Source organism: Lupinus angustifolius, chromosome LG04 (assembly GCF_001865875.1).
Source record: "Lupinus angustifolius cultivar Tanjil chromosome LG04, LupAngTanjil_v1.0, whole genome shotgun sequence".
NCBI lineage: Eukaryota > Viridiplantae > Streptophyta > Magnoliopsida > Fabales > Fabaceae > Lupinus > Lupinus angustifolius.
In genome coordinates this window covers 13853509-13859890 of record NC_032012.1, presented here as the reverse complement: position 1 = coordinate 13859890, position 6382 = coordinate 13853509, and the positions used below count along the sequence as shown (strand labels likewise).

Below are 6382 nucleotides of genomic sequence, written 5' to 3'. Positions count from 1 at the left end.
GTTGCTTATCATTTTGTGACTTTTGAAACACTGACGGCTTCAGCTTGTTCATGTCTTTGTTTAGTGTCTTTTGGCGATGATTAATATTTCTGCCCTTTCTTGTTGAATATGTATATTAAGTGCTTATGATATTTTATATATATGAAGATGTATATTCAGGAAATGTTGTATCATTTCAGTTACCGTTAGTTAACCGGTTTTGATTTCCGCGTTATATGTTACTTAAAGTGATGTCCCGGAAAAGAAATGTTTTTTTAAAAGGAAACAATTTTATATCGCCAATTCAAAAAAAAGGAAATTTACTCACTTTTCCGCATAATAAATAAAGAGTATTTTTCGGGGCGTTACACAGTCTAAAAATATTTGCTCTCATGACTTGTAGTCCATTACAATTAAATCTTATCTATTTATAATTAATGTCCTCATTTCTTTTTATAGGACTATATATGGTGGCTTTTTTTTTCTTTATATGGTTGTCATATTTGTTTACATTGCAATGAGGGAATTTTAGGCTTGACTTAATAGTCTTTTTAAAAATTCTTACTATCAATTTTTCCGTTGAATTAAGATGTTTATTGGAGTTTGGATCCAATTGCAATTCTGAAGTGTGGAAAGAATTAAAAAAAAACAAATCAGGGCAAGCTAAAAATATTCATAAACAGCAACAACAAAACATTCTTTCATTACAAGAAGTTGCGTACACAGATTAAATCATGTCACTTTATTCTTGTAAATTCCATCTCTTCAAAAATACCATTTGAGTGTAAGCCATTATCCGAAAAAATAAGTGTTTAGAAAATTGAAGGGCCATTATTCCTAAACAGTGACTTTAGGTTTGTCCCAAGCTAACCGGATGGCGATATATACCTACAAGCTCTACAATAATTGATGATAGTATTATAAGCAGAGGTAATGAAAAGTGGAAAATTGCAACAATTTTTGTTTGATGATAGTATTCACTCCAACCAACAGAACATTTTTTACCGAACAATTATGTAAATTTTAATCCCGTTAGACATTAAAAAAATTATTTTAATTCTTTAATAAATATTAATTAATTAATAAAAATATTTAAAATAACATAATCCATGCTATTAATAAAGATGTAGTCTTAGTACATGCGAATGAAATATTAATACATTCTCGAGTCATAATCGATTATTATTGAAACTGATTCAAAAACCAAAATTATCTAAATTTGATTTGAAGAAGATTTTATACTTTTCGTCCCAAAAAAGTAGTGATAACTCTAATTTTTAGGAAGAGATTGAATCTTATCCTTTTTATTATCTCTTCTTAGTCGTCGAAGCTAAGAGACCGTACACGACAAATATTCAACTAATTCAATTGTTTTGGTTTACCCATTCACTTGATAAATAAAATTAAAAACGACAAATATTCAACTAATTCAATTGTATTGGTTTACCCATTCACTTGATAAATAAAATTAAATCCTATGAACTGTAAGCAGTGTTCTGTTTTCCCATTTCTATTACCAACTGCTATAAATGCCAAATGTGTATGAAGGAACAAAAGCAATAGAATCAATTTGTTTTACTGAAATTTGTTAAAGTGGACTAATTAATCTTTTGTGGTGTGTTGCAAAGGAAAGAAAAGTATGGGCAGCAAAAGTCACAATCAAGATGGGTATATAAATGGGACAAGAAAACAATGCATAGCCATATATAGAATCATCCTTGATCAATTGATTTGGTTCTAGTCAAAAAAACATCAACACCAATTTCATAATCTAAAGCCATGCCATAGAACTTTAATTATTATATATTATGATTACTAAAGTCTAAGAAGAATGTTAGTGAGTGTTACCGGAATATGCTTGCCATGGGACTCCAAACTCTAATTCAAAGGCCAACATGATTGAAATAGTGGATAATGGAACAAATGTTGAGTGGGGACATAAGTTTTGCTTTGTTGGAAACTCTCTAGGTTTTGGTTAGGGGAATATGATATGATGGACCCAGCTGGCACTACCCTCTATGCATGATTGCACATAGTCAAATTCATTTTTGGATCAATGTGTCTTGGTTCTAATGGAATCTAATGACACACATCCCTCTTCTATTATTGGATCAATGTGTCTTGGACTTGTTTTTGTTAAAAATATATATTTTAGTAATGCATTATGAATGAGTTTGAGGGTGAGCTTGACTTAACGATAAGTTTATTGTTTGATGTGTTAAAAGATGAAGATGACTCCTTCTTATATAGTTTTCGGTTATGATAGTTATGATTAGTTTTACTTTAAATGGTAGCTTGAGTTTGAAGCAACTACCAATTTTCCTATTGTATAAATTCTTGGCACTTTGCCTTTGTGCATGATTCAATTCCAATAATAAAAGTTCAATTCTTTACTTCGCTTATGCTCTTTCAATTCTCTTCTTTTCTTTCTTGCATGGTTGCTAAGAAACTAAGATGGTATTAGAGCAAAGTTATCTATTCCGCAAAATTTTTATCTTTCTTGTTCATGTTATGTATGACAAGAAGAAGTTCTTCCTCTTCACATTCAATTTGCTCCATGGCTTCAAATTCTCAAAAGGAAAACGAGGCCTTCCTTATATCACTTTCACAACTTGCAAGATATTTCATTGAAAAGTGCAAACACAAATAATGATGGCAAAGAGAGTGAAGGAGCCAAGTAACATTTTCATCAGTCATAGATGCATGGAGACAAAGAAAACAATATTGTTTTTTTTCCAGTGCAAGATTGGTTATTCTGCTGATCTTTTCAAAGTAGAAATTGATGAAATTTGTTGGGGTCTTAAATCTATTTGATTCATTCTGGTTTGATATTATCTTTTTGAAAGAAAAAAAAATCTCAACCTCAATATGCTCCATTTCTTTATCACTCTCTTATACAATCTTCACAGTCTCTATTTCTCTAAATTCTTCTTGATATCTTTAGGCAAATTTTGCCAATATTTCTCTTAATTCTTCTCAATATTCTCGAGGCAAATATTGCCCATGTTATTCTTGAGCAAAGTTGCTCATATTTCATCTCACTTTTCTCTTGTTATTCTTGAGCAAAATTGCTCATATTTCATCATGCCAAGAAACCAAGATGGTATTCTCCTTGAGCATTATTCTTAAAGAAAAGAAACAATCATTCTTTCAACACTTTGATGGTTCTTCCAAACTCCAGATTCGACTTTTCACGTTTGCTATCTTATACTCAAGCTGAGAGTTAATGGTATTCACTCTCCAGCTTGAGGGGGAATGTTAAAGATGAAGATGACTCATTCTTATATAGTTTTCGGTTATGGTAGTTAGGATTAGTTTTACTTTAAATGGTAGCTTGAGTTTCAAGCAACTACCAATTTTCCTATTGTATAAATTCTTGGCACTTTGTCTTTGTGCATGATTCAATTCCAATAATAAAAGTTCAATTCTTTACTTCTCTTATGCTCTTTCAATTCCCTTCTTTTCTTTCTTCCATGGTTGTTGTTGGTGCAGTGGAAGCAATCGTTGCGCAACGTTGGCCACAAGCAATCAAATAAAAACATAGAATAAATATAAGAGAAGAAACAAGAGAATTTGTTAATGGGGTTCGGCCAATTGTGCCTACGTCCCCGAGAGCGCTAAGCGGCTACCAAGATATTATTAGAGAATAAAGATTACAAACCCTAACACACCCATGGGTCCACCTGCCCATGAGTGTTTCTATTTGGTGCTTATATCTGGTGCACATTATAACAAGGGACCTGAGTCCAATTTATAACATTGGTTACTCTATTCTATTCCAATACTACACAATGTGGGACTAATACAATAACATAAAACATCCCCAACAATCTCCACCTTGATTGAAATAGACGAATATCTCGCTCCTTAGGAAATCTACACAAGAATCTCCACCTTAGCGAATATATGATTCCATCTTGTTCAAAGTCTAATTCTCTTTAAATGCTCCCCTACAACATAGACCTTGTGAGTATCCTTGACGATGTTATCAAGAGCCTAGCTCTCCAAACTTGTAGTGTAGCTTCCCGACCGCCATCAAATGGAACACGCCGCCTAGCCACCTATTGCTAGGAAGTCTTTCGATATATTGGAACATCTACACAAAAGTTCACTAACAATCGTCCTCTTCAATACTCAATCAAACTGAACCTTGGAGCTTCCTTAGAAAGCCTCAATCACTACCACCATTGTCTACTTCGACAATCCTAGTTCAAAAGAACTGTCATACTCCACCATAAGGAGTATACCCACACACCTTGCGTCAATGCTAACTAATGTCTTTGTCACATTCTTGCATCCAAGCCAATGCCCATGTCTCACTCCTTGCATCTCTACCAATGCTTGTGTTACAACTTGCATCAAAGCTAATGCCTATGTTACACCCTACAACAAAGTCAGCCAACGCATCTGTGCTTTTGTAGATCTGCTAACAATTAACATCCTTCACTATGACGTATCAGACACGCTATTAGGGTATTCCACTTCTCATCTCAAATGAGAACATTATCTCAACATCTAGAGAGATATTGTCAGCATCTGTCTCTGGGTTAAACTCAACACATGAGTCTTTATCTCTACCTTAATCCTAACCCAATACATGAACTTATGGGGTTCTGGATCAACACATACATCGCCCACACTACAGTTCCGCCATGTTTCTTTCTCCTTCAACTCATCTACTCTATCTTTGCCACTACCTTTGACACACCTTGTTTAGTCACCATGCTTTCACTCTCTTTAGCCATTATCTGATGTCTTGGTTAAGAGTCATCTACCAATTGGCTCTGATACCAAGTGTTGGTGCAGCGGAAGCGATCGTTGTGCAGCGTTGGCCACAAGCAATCAAAAAAGGGCATAAGAGTAAATATAAGAGAAGAAATAAGAGAATTTGTTAACGGGGTTCAGCAATTGTGTCTACGTCCCCGGGAGTGCTGAGCGGCTACCAAGATATTATTAGAGAATAAGGATTACAAATCCTAACACAACCATGGGCCCACCTGCCCATGGGGTATTTCTATTTGGTGCTTATATCTGGTGAACATTATAACAAGGGATCTGAGTCCAATATATAACATTGGTTACTCTACTCTATTTCAATACTATACAATGTGAGACTAATACAATAACATATTTCAAGCATTCCCAATAGTTTCTAAGAAACTAAGAGATACCATGTTAAGATTCCATCTCAAAACCAATTGGCAATGAGAGGAGTAACCCAACAGATATTTAAATCATTCTCGAGACAACAAGTTAGGCGATGTGAGACTTACTTCCCAACATGCCCCCTCACATAAGCCTGCTGGATCAGGTGAAAGGTTACATTTGACCCATAACTAAAGGGCATCTTTTGGCCCATGACAACCAGAAAGAAGTTGGGCTCTGACTCTGATACTATCTTAGTTTCTTAGCAACCATACAAGAAATATAAGAAGGGAATTGAAAGAGCATAAGAGAACTAAAGAATTGAACTTTTATTATTGGAATTGAATTATGCACAAAGGCAAAGTGTCAATAATTTATACAATAGGAAAATTGGTAGTTGCTTCAAACTCGAGCTACCATTTAAAGTAAAGCTAATTCTAACTACCATAACCGAAAACTATATAAGAATGAGTCATCTTTATCTTTAACACGATGGCTATGAAGTTATAGGTTCAAATCCTAAAAATAATATCACCACTTACAAGATAAGTACATTTATCATCCCTAAACCTCACTAAGTAAAAGTCTCATGCATCAAGTCACCTTTTTAAAAATTATAAATGAGTTTAATGGTCTCACACACAAACCCTTTAATAATGCTAGTACAACACACATCAGAATCTAGAGTTTGATGAGCTAACATGATAAGATAGAGTTATCTTATTAGTCTATCTTATTTTCTATTTCATAAGGGGGGAGCTGGTTTATTGATGATATGATAGTGCAATATTTTCTGTACCACCATAATTCCATCAATGTCATCGTTATCTCATAGATAACAAACACTGAATATCATAAAAGTTCATCTTACTTATACCCTATCATATTGTTATTATGTTCTCTATCATATCTTGCATGAACCCTAAGATGATTGCATTCAAAATGAAGAATATCATTTTTATGTAATTAGCTTATTATATAATAAATGGTCAAAGAAAGATAACCCACTACACAATCATTTTTATAATACCCTCGAGTGTGAGTATCAATTTCAACACTATTATATTAATGCTATTATTACCTGGTGAATACCAAATACTAAAAATGATAACAATTCACCCTACTCTTATCATGTTCTCAATCCTATTTTGTGATGAAATGAGCCCTAAGATTAATTCATTAAAAGTTAAATATATAATTTTTATGTACTTAGCTTATTAGATAATAATAAAAAAGGTGGTTGGTGACTCTCATATGA

General features: G+C 33.5%; 1 long non-coding RNA gene across 1 annotated transcript in view; it reads right to left on the bottom strand.

Annotated features, from left to right (window-relative positions):
- The window catches only part of LOC109344848, a 21344-nt gene extending 15980 nt beyond the window's left edge, over positions 1–5364 (bottom strand). The window contains exons 1-2 of the long non-coding RNA XR_002107347.1: positions 5342–5364; positions 872–874 (exon numbers count right to left, since the gene is read on the bottom strand). This is a non-coding gene — a long non-coding RNA (uncharacterized LOC109344848). The remainder of the gene's footprint in view (positions 1–871; positions 875–5341) is intronic.